This window comes from Mus musculus, chromosome 2 (genome assembly GCF_000001635.26).
Source record: "Mus musculus strain C57BL/6J chromosome 2, GRCm38.p6 C57BL/6J".
Lineage (NCBI taxonomy): Eukaryota > Metazoa > Chordata > Mammalia > Rodentia > Muridae > Mus > Mus musculus.
In genome coordinates this window covers 43,758,930-43,771,605 of record NC_000068.7, presented here as the reverse complement: position 1 = coordinate 43,771,605, position 12,676 = coordinate 43,758,930, and the positions used below count along the sequence as shown (strand labels likewise).

At 39.3% G+C, this 12,676-nt stretch overlaps 1 protein-coding gene and 1 long non-coding RNA gene across 9 annotated transcripts in view; one reads left to right on the top strand and one right to left on the bottom strand.

The window, feature by feature from the left end:
* Gm39804 overlaps positions 1–12,676 on the top strand; it is a 49,781-nt gene that overhangs the window by 16,510 nt on the left and 20,595 nt on the right. The gene's annotated exons all lie outside the window — the stretch shown is intronic.
* Arhgap15 (Rho GTPase activating protein 15) overlaps positions 1–12,676 on the bottom strand; it is a 647,156-nt gene that overhangs the window by 624,348 nt on the left and 10,132 nt on the right. The window contains exon 2 of one of the 8 annotated variants that reach the window (XM_006498399.4): positions 7,125–7,266. The exons of the other annotated variants lie outside the window; for them this stretch is intronic. The gene's annotated coding sequence lies outside the window, so the exon portion shown is untranslated. The remainder of the gene's footprint in view (positions 1–7,124; positions 7,267–12,676) is intronic. 8 annotated transcript variants of the gene reach the window in all.

Sequence of the window (12,676 nt, the reverse complement as noted above, 5' to 3'; positions counted from 1 at the left end):
CAGATATCACAAGCACTCTCAGAGAATTCCTATTTTATGAGAGTCAGCCTATATTCTCCTTGTGTAGCAGATGAGCTATGTGGTCACCCCCACCCACAAAAGCAAGGTCCCTTCCACCCCCAAATTTAGCAAGCCTCTGTGCAGTCAGACCCTGTTCCTGTCTCTGCTTGTGCGGGACAGACTGACTCTCCAGGTTTGTTAAGGGTTCATGACTACTCCACAGACAAGCATTGTTCTTGAGTGAAATTCATTTCAATCCCCTGGAAAGATCTTATGTTGATCTGTGGTAGAACAAAGTCTATTTGTTTCCCTGTGGAAATGACTTGTGGCTGTGGTAGCTCCAGTAATATGTGGCACAACCTTCGTGTCATGCTTTCCTGACAGGTCAGTAATTAACTTGCATTGCAATTGCTTGCTGTTTCTACCACAGCAGCCATTTACCAGAATAACATTTTAATTTCAGTTTCCTCCTAGATTACATTCCTTTTCTTTTTCTCCCAGTGGCTTCTACGTCTCTATTAAGTCTCATTTCCCCAGACCACTTCCATAAGCTGAGAGAATGCAATAAAACCCAGTTTCAAAAATGTCAAATATAATGAGAAAGGAAGATCACAGTAGAGGAATTTGATCATAGCCAGCCCATTGGGTAACATTGCCTTTGACAGGGCAGGTGTTACATACAGGAGATGTGATAATAAGACTTTACGTTTATTTAACCAATATCAGAGAATCCAGGGGGTAGGCTGCACTTACTAGAAATGGCTGACAGGTCAGCTGTTTAGGCAAATCGTAATATTACTATTATTATCCTGACATCCGTCTATCCTAAGTGGAGATAGTTCATTTAAAAAAATCAAACAAAACAATATCAATAAATGAGCAAACAACAAAAAAGCAAAATAGATCCAAAAGCAGTATGGTAGGCATTTCTGACATTCATTAACTGTAGGTTATAGACACCTCCATATCTCACAGGCACATTAGAAACATTCTCATGGAGACAAAACAGCCAGTTTTTAGTCCAATGTGTAATGGATCTTCAGCCAGAGAAAAGGGCTTATTATTTCTTACATAATAAGGTTCTACAGCAGTTAGTGAGAATCTTGCAGTAGAGTTAGGCATAGCATATTTGTTTATCACAGAGTCTGAAAAGATTGCAATAGAGAAGGAACAGGGGAAATGTCAAGGTAAAGGTGCCATTATGGCTGGTGTTGCTGATAAATACAATGTCACTGGATAAGGGATAATCAGAGCCTCACAGGCTGAGATCACCGCATCATTATATCCACATTGTGGTAGAGAGTGGGTGTCTAGGAGAAAAAGCTAAGTGGAGAATGTCTGGTAGGGCTCACTTAGGAAAATTGAATTGTGCAAATGCTTTCAAGGAACTTGAACTTGTCTTATAGAACTTGGAGGCACTTGATTATTTCTTTAAGGTCATTTTGCTTTTCAAAAGATATGGCATGGGCCAGTGAGACAGCTGGGTTGGCCAAAGCTCTTTCCTGCATAAGCCTGTGTCATGATGTTGACACCCAAAACCATGGCAAACTGATAACTGAGTCCAAATTATCTTCTGTCCACCAATATGTGCCACCGCACATACCTAAACAGTACAGTACACTACACACACACAAACACACACAGAGACCACTGAAAAACACAAATATGAACACATTTCTTCATCTATTTGTACATCTTATTTTCATGTTAAGAGAATGATGTGACATGAGAAAACAATCCAAACTTTTTAGAAAGTACAGTTTGGACATCTCATGTTTAATGTTTCTAGGCATCAAACATATACAGAACAAGGTAAGATGTGACAAGAAGGTCAAAGTTTTTAGGGATAAAGGTCACATGCACAATTGCATTGAACTGAGAACACAGGAAATGAGATTTGTGGAAACTCTGGTTTCCCCGAGTGCTTAGACTGCTGGAAAATCATTAGAAAGACAGGACCAAGATGTGAGGGAGGGCTGAGGCAGTTACTTTTCATGTCTGGAAGAAGTGCTTTGCAATACCAGTCCCTTGATACAGAGGAGAGCTACAGAAGATGTAAGTGAGGCAATCTTTGTTCTGTTTTCTCATGAACTTTGATTTGAAAAGTTGAGGGCTTTCAGCTTAGGGAAATGATGATTATAATAATGAGTGATAGAAAGCATCTTTAAAGAGAATTATCAGTACAGTTGCCCTACAGCCACAGTGCTAGAAAATGCTGGCAAAACAAACAGAATCTAGATATCGCCAGGGCCAGGCATGTGTGCTGATCTTTGCTGGAAGAGTATCAAGTGCAGACACTGCACTGAAGCCTGTGTTTGTGTCCATTTCTTGGGATTTCTTGTTCTAAGGTCAATTATGCCCTAAAGGGCTTTGATACTGTGGCAAAGTTCTCTATCAAGCTCGTTACGTCTAGCTTTTGATAGCAGTTATGCCAGACTTTATCTCTGTCTTTGCCTTGGCAGGGGTCAAATATTCAGAAGTTGCATATTGCACAATTAGTGTTCATCAGTAATTAACAGTAATCAGTAATGTCAATACTGCTGGCATTTGTTTCATCTAGAAAATTTGTTATTGTGTCCATTATTCATTCCTTAATGCTGATGTGTCCAATGTCTGCATTGATTGAATTGAATTGCAGTGCCAACAGGGTCTATCTGGGGGATGGAGACATTGTGACATTCCATCGTTGTGAGGGGTGATGGCCTTATGGCTGTATCATTAAAGGTTTCCAGACTTGTTGTTGTTGGTTGGTTTTTTTTTTTTTAAAGATTTATTTATTATTATATGTAAGTACACTGTAGCTATCTTCAGACACACCAGAAGAGGGAGTCAGATCTTGTTATGGATGGCTGTGAGCCACCATGTGGTTGCTGGGATTTGAACTCTGGACCTTCGGAAGAGCAGTCGGGTGCTCTTACTCACTGAGCCATCTCACCAGCCCCTGTTGGTTGGTTTTTTAAAAAATATATTTTAAACACGGCTGTGTCTCTTTATTATGAGTATGTAACGTGTTAGATAGCTGTAAAGGCATGCTTACATGTGTGATCATGTCAGTGTTTGTGTCAAAGTTTCAACATCTTGTTCAAGCTGAACAGTTTTGAACAATCACAGCTAAACGCCACACTAGGGCATTTGGGATTCACCCAGAGCTCTCTTACATTAACAACCTGGCTGCACCAACGGTAACTATGATTCTTTTTTTCTTATTTTGCTTATTTTTTTCCCATTGCATGGTGCCTTTTATACTGCTGGGTAGTAATTCTTTATAGAACTTGATTCAATCCATTTCAATTGTATATATTTTCCACTTGGGAGTAGCTTTTCTTTCATTTAATGCTATCATTTGTTCTATTAACAGGATCCTTATCTTTTAATATTTTCTAGTATATTCTTTCTTTCTTCTTTAAATTTTTATTTTTCTGTATGAACATGTAGATGCAAACAGTTATGGGTACCAAGCATGTGCCTGGAGTCCATGGAGGCTGTAAGGAGTTATCAGATCCCCTGGAACTGGAGTTGCAGATATGAGTAGGCATATGAGTACTCAGAACCAAAAGCCATGTCCTCTGTAAGCGCAGTGAGCATCATAGCGGCTTAGCCAATCCTCCAGGCCTTCATCCTCTCCTGCTCACCACCTTGTTCTTAAATACTCTGGGTAACTCTGGGTCACTCCCATATTTTACTTTAAATAATTTGTCATTTAATTTTTTTGTTTTAAAACTGTGATTTAATGTAGAATAATTTTGTGTTTGGTATGAGATGTTATGAAATTTTTGCCCTATGGATAACTAACTCATACATGTATATGCGTACAGCTTTGACTTGGGTACCATCTCTAACTTCCACAAAATGAAAAGAGACCATGAGCTAATAAGCCATCTAAAGAGACAGCTTCTAAAGAGATCTAGCAGCAGGTAGTGACAGATGGGTATAAACTGTCAAGTACCCACAATATACAAAAATGGCATTAAGGACCTGGTCCCAGCCAGGGTAAACAACTGAAGAAACAAGCCATGGTTAGCTAATGGAGATTAGAAGCAGCCAATGGTAATCTCAGAGGGGCAAGGCTGAAGCTAATCACTAGGTGGTTCATTAGAGAATGGCAGACATCTCCATGGCGGCAGTGTTTCACATCAAGCTCTGTTACCCAAGGGAAGGTCTGGCAGTGTTGAAGTAGGACCTCAGAACTTGTAAGTGGGCAAGGTAACAATAGAGCCTGTTGCCACTAGAGAAAGCTGTGGTCAGAGACAACTCAAATGCTTAGTGAAGAAAAAGTAGCCTAATGAATGCCTGGACTTGGAACTAAGGTGGAAATGAACTTGATATCCAAGACCAATTGTGTTTGCAAGGGTAGAATCCAATTTCTCTGGAATTGAAGGTTAGTTAAGATTTATTGTTGGCATTAGAACAGAAAACAATGCAAGTACAATTGAAAATGAGCACTCGATTATTACAGGGAAGTGGGGAGGGAAATTATAAAGCAATGGTCTTCGATGATCTGTGTCTACAGCTTGTTAAGAGCACAATCTTAGCTGGATATTCCGCAGTCATTCTACATCAGTAAGATTGACAAGGGGATTAAGAGACCACATTTACCCATCACCCATCAGGGACTCAGATGTTCCTGGCTTTAAACTACTTCATAAAGGTTTATACAGTTTCTTTTATTTTTGATTGTGTGTGTGTGTGTGTGTGTGTGTGTGTGTGTGTGTGTGTGTGTGTGTGTGTGTGTGTGTGTGTGATTTGCATGTGGCCAGCGCAGGCAGAGCCCAGAAGAAGGGATGTAATCGCCTGGATGTGGAACTATAGGTAGCTGTGAACTATCCAACATGATTGTTAGGCAGCAAGTCCTCTCGACTGCTGAGCATCTCCTGCCTGTTATAAAGGTTGTATATGTTATTTTTAATGTAAGTGCTATGCTAAAATTATTGCTATATCATCACTAGCTTTACCCTGTTGTTGTTTTAGCTATAGTTGTTTTATGGGAATGAAATTTCTCTTTAGAGCATGCAGGTGTTGGAATAGTGTATTGGGAGGAGGGAAGGCTATGCTAAGAGTTGGTAGATGTATGAAAACATTGTTTCAATATGAGAGCTAGATACTAAAAACAAACTTCCAACACAAATACGGCTGAAAATTAGTCCCTTCACATAGGAGATAAACTCAGACTTCACAAACCCCAGAATCCAAGTCTACTGTGCCACCTTCCGTTCAGTTCAGAGAACTCTGTTACTCTTGGCTTGTCTACTTCTATCATGGACTTGAGAAGCACCAATGTAGTAGCAAGTCAAACACTTGCAAAAGAGCTCTCCTTGTTAAGAGCAGAGGAAGGTTGAAGTGTTCATCTTGCAAAAGTTCTTTCTAGAGTCCACAAAGAGCAAAACGAGGAAAAAACATTGGCTAGTTCACAGTATTTAAATTGAATTTTTAAAACTGAATTTTCATTCCCCATCGTTGAAAATCCCCCAATATCCCATATTCACTGTGCATCTTAGGATGTATCCAGCTTTATCTGGGCTGAGTAACTGAAGGTCCTCATGCTTTTATCTTTAGCATCTTTAGTCTGTTCCATTGGTTTGTCAGTTAATTCGGGAAACTTTGGGGTGATGAGGACCAGTAATCTACCCCTTACAGAGTTCCAGTTCACTGAACAGTATTGAAATATTTATTAGTTTATCCAAGTGTCTGTTTTAATATGGAGAATGCATAACACTTAAAGTTTGAAAATTACATACAAGTAACATTGTATGGATTGAGCAGCCCTCTCTCTATATATATATGTGTATATATATATATGTGTGTGTGTGTGTGTGTGTGTGTGTATGTATGTGCATTCATTAACATTTTTGAGAAAATAGGCTATGATTTTGAAGGAGATCAGGGAGAAAATGTTGGCAGGAGAAAAGGGAAAAGAAATGTGTTATAATTATAATCTCAAAAATAAAATAATAAAATATGCTGGTATGGGGATTTATTTAAAATGTTTAGGTAATACTTTATTTTCTATGTGGCTTTACTTGCTTATCTTCTTTGTTATGACCCTTCTGAGAGGCAGATAATCTAGTTTGTTAATAGGCAGTTTATGTGATGACATGGCTATACATCCACACTCTGGCTATATCACCCACAATGTATACTGGGCAGTCTGTGCATGTATGTTTGAGGGTGTTCAACCTCTCCCTCTCCTCCTCTCCATCTCCCCCTTCTCCTCTCCCTCCCCCTCTGCCTCTCTCCCCCTCCTCTCCCCCTTTCTCCATCTCCCTCTCTCCCCCTCTCCCTTCCTCTCCCTCTCCCTTTTCCCCCTCTTTCCTTGTCTCTCTCTCCCTCTCCCTGTCCCTCTCTCCCTGTCCCTGTCCCTCTCCCTCTCCCTGTCCCTCTCCCTCCTTCCCTTCTTCCCTCCTTCCCTCCTTCCCTCCCTCCCCCCTCTCTCTATGTACTAATTTGGACATACACATTGCATCAGTGTTTAGATGTTGCTGTTATAACTACCCTCACATGAGTCATGAAAGTCTTTCATATCTCCTAAAACAGTACATCTACACACTTGCAGATATCAGGTGATCCCCTATAATATAGAGTCTATATCATATGATTTAAAATGTCAGTTGAAAATTATATTCTCTATTACTCAGTTAACTTAAACTTTTGAAGTCATATTTTAATGATTTTAAAATGTTTTGGAGAGAGTTGGCAGCAGAAGAAAATTTATTCTTTCTAGTTAAGAAAATGAACCCAGTCATGAAATCTAGACAGACAAAACAAACTTAAATGAAAAGCTATATATAAATGGATGGTTTCTCAAAAGATAATTCAATGTTTTAACCAATCTCTAAAGATTTTTAAGATGTCTTAAATGTACAAAAGTTAGTTAGTGACTCTTGTTCCTTCTGTGACACCTGCTCCTGCTTTCATGGGAACAGCTATAAATTAACAAGAGGTGGAAAAGGCAGCCAGACAACCAGATTCAGCCCACGGACATATGGTGTTGGGCCTGAACAATGTTTTTAAATGTTTGGAATCAATTTCCAATTGAAAATGAGAGATGATGTTTATTTTTTTTTTAAAAAAAGGATAATTTTTATAAATGGACAGAAAAAAAAAAGCCCTTACATATCTTCACTTACAAAAATCATCAATGTTGGCAAAGAGATCCAGATTGCCTGACAGCATCAGACGGATGAAGGCTCCTTTTCCACGCTGGAGAGAGGATGCGTGTCCCTGTGGTCCCCATTTTCTCTCTGAGCAACACGTGCTTGTATAGGCTGTCTGGGATAGAGGTATTTGGATGAAGACACCTGACCTCAGTAGACATAGACACATGCCTCATCTGCTGTGCCCTGAGCAGAGTTGAGGCTGCACAGTAAGTCTCCATACGTTTTTATATTCTACTCTGTAAATCTAGGCAGGTAAGTCAGACATGGCATATGGTCTCAGCCATAGCAGGACAGCCTCAGAATAAGTTTTTTTTGTCAGACATCACTTCTCACAGTCTTCTCAATGTGATTCCTGTCATACAGTAAGAGAGTGTTGTGCTCTTTGATATTGCAAAGTGATTTCCCCCTTTCTCTCTTCTCTTGCTCTGGCCTCTTTTGCTGTTCCTATTATATTCGGACAGCTGTGTGTATCCTGATTGTTTTCTGTGCTTCATTTAAGGAATCTGCCCAATTAACTGTGGGCTCCTTCAAGGCAGACAGTGTGGCCAATGTTTCTCTGGACAATATCGCTTTACAGATGCTTAATGCCTGCCTCCAATTCCATGTCCCCCGTTCTACCAGTACCAAGTTCAGGTTTGCTATTGCAGTTTAAATGGCTGTGACTCCTGATCAGTGCAGAGTATCATTGCATTATTGTGTTTTGCCTCTGCTTCCGACTTACCAGAGCCAAATGCTCCCAAGATTGTGTAACCAAGTGAAAGGAAGCCAGAACAATTACTTCTTACTCTCTCCGCATCTATGCCATTATTTGTACTCTTTTGCACATCTGCCACACCGATTCGTATCCAGATTTCTTATGCCCCACTAGTACAGACCCACCCCATTGCTAATCCCATTTCCTGAAGCCAGATGGCTGATCTAGAACCTACTGCCAAGCAGCCACAGGAACGTCTGTCTCTCCACGGACAGAAGCCCAGCTGCTGCCAGTGTTACCTCAGCTCTAGGGTTCCCTAATTAAACATAGGCCTCTCATCAGGGCCCTGTATTGGTACATGGCATTTCACAATAGGATTGGTACCTAATCTGGATAATGGAACACTGAGGTGATTTACCCAGGGAAGAATTGAAAGAAAACAAAGCAAACTTGCCCAAAATTTATACAGTGTAGCTCATAACTTCTTTCTCGGTTGTCTTTACTTAGACAGATTCCTGTGGCTTCATCTCACCTGCCTCAGGTCATGCATTTTAACACCTGGACAAAAAGTAGATATAAACTAAAAGCTGGTAAAGAGAATTCTATCCTTTTCTCTCTCCCATAATGCTCACTCTAATCTCAGTACCAAGGATCAGTGACTGGCTAGTACTCGTTTGAAAAATAAGAGTCCTTTAAAAATTAAATTATATTTCTAGCAAGGAACTGTTTTGAGCTTTCTGAAATAAAAGTCCTCTATCAACCAAAAACAAACAAAAGACGAATTAACCATCTCTCCTCCTCCCTGTACAATCAGACTGTCCTCCCACACATGGTGTATGATGGAAATGAAACTAATGGCAAGCAATTGCTCAGGATGGGTTTCGCAAACTTATAACAAGACTTAGAATTCAAGCAGAACAAAAAGTATGCCTCTCTTCCCAGTGATGGCCAACTAGGCCATCTTCTGCTACATATGTAGCTAGAGATACAAGCTCTGGGGGCACTGGCTAGTTCATATTGATGTTCCACCTATAGGGTTGCAGACCCCTTCAGCTCCTTGGGTGCTTTCTTTAGCTTCTCCATTGGGGGCCTTGTGTTCCATCCTATAGATGACTGTGAGCATCCACTTCTGTATTTGACAGGCACTGGCATAGCCTCACATGAGACAGCTATAACAGGGTCCCCTCAGCAAAATCTTCCTGGCATATGCAATAGTGTCTGGGTTTGGTGGCTGATTATGGGATGGACCCCTGGGTGGGGTAGTCTCTGCATAGTCCATCCTTTCATCTCAGCTCCAAACTTTGTCTCTGTAACTCCTTTCATGGGTATTATGTTCCCTATTCTAAGGAGGAATGAAATATTGCAAACTTTATATGCCTCAGTACAGGGGAATGCCAGGGCCAAGAAGCAGGAGTGGGTGGGTAGGGGAGCAGGGCGTGGGGAGGGTATAGGAAACTTTCGGGATAGCATTTGAAATGTATATAAAGAAAATATCTAATAAAAAAGTAAATAAATAAATAAAATAATTTCAGAGCCATAAAAAGAAAAAGTATGCCTAACTTATCTTTAGATAAGAGTAAAGAGAAGGCAGAGAAAGCCACAGATTCGAGTAATAATCTAATGACTACTGCTGCTGTCAGGGACACATCCAACCTTTAGTTTTCTATTATATACCATACAATAGGGACATTTTACACATTCATCGTTTTCCTCGTGTTTTTGTTCTTTTGAGGACGTTTCCTATTTTACAGAAGAGGAAGCTCAGAATGATTATGTAACTCAAACATTATAGTTTTGAAATGCAGATTTGAAATCTGTGTGTGTGTGTATGTGTGTGTACATGTGCTTCCCTGTGTATATGTGGGGATATTTCATACACATGTACATATGCACATTTGTGAGGGGGGAGTATGTGTGTGTGTGTGTGTATGGAAGAATATGTGTTTCCATGTTTTGCTGTTTCTTTTTTAATCATTGCCATTTCTCTTTTGAAGGAAAATGCCCCATGATAAAATTGAGGGAACAAACGAAGTAAAGCTAACACCACAGATCTAATCCTTGTGGAAACCAGGAAGCAAAAAGGCATATGTCATAAGGAGCTGAGCCACAGCATGTCTCCAATGGCGCGCGTCCTTGAAGCAGGCCAGACTGCTAAGGATTCTACCACATCCCCCAGTGCCATTAGCTGAGGACAAAGATTCTCACAGACAACTTAGGGGGAATATTCAAGATCTAAACTGTAGCAGCAAATCACAGATGTAGTTTACAAATTTCTTGTAGCCCATTTGGATGAATCTTATGAGTTTTTTTTTTCAGGCCTATATTTCAAAATTGAATGATATAAACATATGATAAATAAAAAAATAACAGTAGACTGCTTTTTTTGTCATTGTTCATACTAAGTCTTTGAAATCCATGCCAGCTGTATTTCAAGAATCCTGCAGTTAGTTGTGGCTGGTTGCTATCACATGTGGCCTTGGGACTGAAAAATCTGAGACTAGGCACAGAGTTCAGAGGATCAGAGGAAAATGAATAGAGAGAGACACCAGTGTAAGAGAACCTCCCATTTTAAAGCTGTAGTAAGCTATGCCCCACGTGCAGAGAGCAATCAGCAGGTTTGCATAGATCAAGACACAGCTTTAGCCAAGAGTGATACCACGGCATGGTTTGTAACCCCAGCACTTAGGAGAGAGAGAAATGTGGATAGCTAGTTTCAGGCTAGCCTAACCCAGGCTATACCACTTAAAACAAAAACGTATTAACAAAATAAACAGAAAAGAAAGAAAAGTCATAATTGCTTAATTGAATTGCTCCACTGAATTGAGTTGGAAACCATCACATAGAATAATGTAGAGGCCATGTGCTTCACATTACCCAGAACTACCCACACACCATGATCCAATTACCAAGTAGCTCCATATTTTGGAATACTTAACTGCTCAACCTTTGATACATCATCTTTAAAAAGGAACTAGCAACATGTTTATATCTGGATATCAGGTATTATTTAGGTCTGTTTAAAAGAACCTTGAATAATCACATGTTATCTTAAGGAATGTTCAGTGCTCCTTTAAGTTTCTTGAGAATCAAGGGCTACTAAATAATTTTAGGAAAACCGTAATACTCTACACAGTGAGCATTTCTTTCCTTCTTGCATCTGCTTACTGTAGAAAGACCATCACAGTGCTGTACTTTAGAGGCAAATTAAATGATTTTGCAATGTACCAAGGGGAAAGATGAATGAAGGCTATATTGCTCCATTTCTGGTCCTTCAAATATGAACATGAAGATAAAGCAGAAAGATCAAAGAGCAGAGATGTAAGTCTTTCTGAACTGAACACACATTCTTTGGCCATTCTCCCTTTCACGGTGCTTTGCAGACAAGGTCTTGTTTGTTGGCTCTAAGGCAATAATTAGCTAGCAACATTGGAAAGGCAAAGCTCTTGCAAACTATTAGGAGATTAATCTGTAGTAAACATAAAATATTCCATTAAAAATTCCTTTTGTAAAAAAGCTTAAAATTTATATGGTAAATGTATGGGGTATTATAAGTGTTTTCAAGAAGTTTTATGTTCTGACTCTTAAAAGTACTGTCAAATACAATGCATAACCTGCAGCCTGACACAGATGAGGAGGTACCAACAACCAGAGTCACTCAGTGACATTTATTGTAAATATATTCATAAGTTCCCTTCTATATTTTTTTAGTTTTTAGGATTAGAAAAAGTCACAAATCTTCAGAATCTTTTCCTACTTTCCTTGACCATGGTTACCTTCTGTAGCATTCACTCTTTCACTAAGAAAATAGTGCTCGATGCTTGCTATAAAAAGCTATGCTTACTTGTTTTAAGTAGTTGTCAATCAAAAGACATGCAAGATGCATTGGAAATAGACACTGAATAGATGAAAATTTATAAACTTCAGCCTGTAAAGGCAAAGAAAAGCAGAGTAGTGAGGTCCACTGTGTGTTGCAAACTACAACAGGGACTGAATGTAGTGCGAAGTATAGTGGTAATACTTAGGGAAGCACTGCCTTGTCTATGTCTTCAAAATGTCACTTTAGCTACTCCTTGGGAAAGCCAGGGAGGAGAGTTTAAGCCTGTTGCAATGATAGTAATAGAAACGGCAAAAGTGCAAGGTTCAAGGCAAAACATACATCAGATTGTCCTCTGTATTGCTTTATTTCCATCCTACAAAGTATAGATCTATCAGTCAAAATTTGAGTTAGAAATCAATATTTTATGAATGTTAATACACAGATACAGTTAAATGGATTCATTTAAACAATGGTGTTTTTAAATATAATAGAAGGGTTTTATTTATTACATATTATTTTTTCTATATATTTGTTCTTCAGCAATATCATTAAGGTCAGGAAGATAGGGTTCCCTCAAAATATAGTTAATAATAAACTATAGAAAAAAATTTCATTTTTAGACCAAAAAAAAAAAAAACCACACAAACACACACACAACAATCCAAAAGGAAGTAGAATTTCCTAAAGTCTTCAACTCTCTGAGTTAAGAAAAATATACACAAATAAGCATTGCCCCATGCTAGTTAGATTAGAGAGTATGGTGGCTTAAATGTGAATGGCCTCCAAAGGCTCATATATTTGAATGCTTGTTGCCTTCCAGACTCCAACCCCCCTAATACTCCCATCCCTGTTGATAGAAGTGTTTGGGGAGAACTAAGAGTTGCTGCCTTGTAAGAGGAGATGTGTCTCTAGGGGTGGACTTTGAGTTTTTAAAAGCCCTTCCCAGTCCCAGTTAATTCATTCTCTCTCTCTCTCTCTCTCTCTCTCTCTCTCTCTCTCTCTCTCTCTCTC